Below are 2,477 nucleotides of genomic sequence, written 5' to 3' on the forward strand. Positions count from 1 at the left end.
GTGGAGGCTGTTAAAAGCATTGTGGTGTGGTGTAGGGAAGTAAGGGGCATAATGGGGTGACATACCTCTCCTGCTGTCCCCCCTTGGCTGAGCCTTGCATGTCCTCGGGGTTGGATGAGGCAAATGGAGAGAAGTGAGCGTTTGCAGAGCGCGAGTCCATGAATGATTTAATTCCGTGTTCACACAGAACTTTAGGGGTCTAGGACACAGGATAGGTGACCAAGAGCTTCTGATGTAGGGACACACCAGGCTGTATTGGTTCCCAGGGAAGCTCCTTGCTGGCTTCAGCCTCTGCTGCCCTGCTGTAACGTGGATGTGACAGATGTCCCCTATACCCTAGCTCTCCATGGCCTATGGCTTACTAATACAGTCTACTTGTTGGCCAGAAGTGGGCACACCCCAGCCCCTGTCCTCCTCTCCCTCATGACTCCTTGCTGCTCACAAACCAGTAAAGCATGCTTCGCTTTCATGTTTCCTGGTCTTTGCTCAGGCTGTCCCCTCTACCAGAAAAGCCTTTTCTTGCTGGCCCATGCCATCTGTCTCAGCCTTGCCCCAGGAGCCCTGATCCTGGGTTAATCCTGGCACCACCTAATGCTGTCACTGGACACAGATGTCTTTTGCCTAGTCCATGTGACGCTTCCCCACCGGCAATGCTAAGTTCTTTCCGAAGTAGGCTGGTCACCATGACCCTGGCAAACCCTGAGAACGGGAAATTCCCGGAACCTGCTCTTGTGGGGCCAGACATCTGTCTCCTATACCTGCATGGAGCCCAGGCTAGAACCTGAGGGTCACTGAGCATCAGGGTAACACCCTGCTTCCCTGCCCAGCTGACTACATTTGAGGTTAAAATAGGAAAAAAACAAAAAAAACAAAAAAACCAGGAAGTCCAGGAAGAAAGAAGTGGTCTGGGGTGGAGGCAGGGAGTTAGTTCAATCAAGAGATGGCTGTGCCATCAGGCAGAGGTGATGAGAGACAGCTGAGTGCCCCAGGAGGAGGAGCTGAACACCGGGAGAGGAGACCGGGAGAAGAGACCGGGCGGGAGAGGAGACCGGCATACAGAGACCACAAACAAGGAGGTCATTTAACAGTAAATACTCTTTATTTAACTGTGCTCTATGTTCAGGGACTGGCTGAACGCTCAGTCTGGGTAAGTTGAAAAGAATCTGGAAAAGAAAGAGCATTAGATCCTGTGAATGGGTGTGGGAAGCAGCACATGGGCCTGAGGTGGTGAGAGAAGATGTTAGCCAGGCATGGTGGATGCGGTAGGATTCTACATCTGATGCTCCCTGTCTCCCGAACCCAAGTAGAAACCAGAGAGTGTGCTTATGTTATCTCTAGGTGCCTAGCATGAAGCAGTACGATCTAGAGATGCCAAGGAAGATAGCAAGAAGTCTACCCACCCCAGAAGAGGATGAGAGGTGGCTATGAAGGGAGAATCACAGTGTGTATCCCCATGGCAGGCAGCAGGGGCAAGGGATCAGAGAAGGTAGCAAAACCGTAGCAGAAAGGTTGAAAGTTAGTCTCTAGCATTAATGGTCCGGTTCTGTTTACATGTAGGAGCTATGCACAACCCTGAGAAAACCAGACACTTGGAACCTTGATTTCCTCATCTATAAAATAGGGCTGTGGCCTAGCACAGGGTACAGCATGAGTTTGGTTTGTGCCCAGGCTCTGGGGTCCCCACACTCAGAAGGAACCATGTATGGCCCATCTGCCTAGTGTCAGGATAAAAGGAGAAGACGCAGAAATTCCAGGCAGAGGGTAAATGGGGTTGGAGAGACGACTCAGTACTGGCTGCTCTTTAGCAGACCCGGCCGGATTCCATTCCCAGCAGTCATGTGGCAGCGCACAACTGTCAGTAACTCCAGTTCAAGGGAACTCTGGCCTTCATGATGCACAAGCATATATTCAGACAAAATAATCACGCAAAACCAAAACAAAACCAAACAAAAACCCCAGGGGTGGGTGGGAGGAGGGCAAACTTGATTCCCACAGATTTCACTCCTTTAATTCAAAAGAAATATTTACCTGCTGTTTACTGGAACTACACCACATGACCAGCCTTTCCATGGAGGAAGTTAAGAGCTGTCCCAGCTCTGCAAGGCAGCCCCTGGTGAATGTCAATCAAGGCTCTGGCAGTGACAGGAGATGCGGAAGCCATTGGGCACATCACCATCGTGGCTTACCACAGAAAGGGCTGCTTCCTGTGCTAGCGGCAGAGAGACGGACTGAGTGGGTATCTCTAGGACAGAAAGTGACTTGAGTCAGGTGGCAGCTGTGTTGGAACAGCCATGGCCAAGGAGGAAGGGCTCCTCTGTCACCCACAGTCCCATAACCAAGTCAGCGACTAGAGCAGAGACACACCTATCAAAATGGTAGGTGACACTCCAGTGTGAAGAGAAGACAGTCGGCTAAATGACAAGCCCAGTGCCCTCAGACTTAGTGATGGGACAGGGGCAGAATCCAACTAGACAGAT

This window comes from Arvicanthis niloticus, chromosome 6 (assembly GCF_011762505.2).
Source record: "Arvicanthis niloticus isolate mArvNil1 chromosome 6, mArvNil1.pat.X, whole genome shotgun sequence".
NCBI classification, from domain to species: domain Eukaryota; kingdom Metazoa; phylum Chordata; class Mammalia; order Rodentia; family Muridae; genus Arvicanthis; species Arvicanthis niloticus.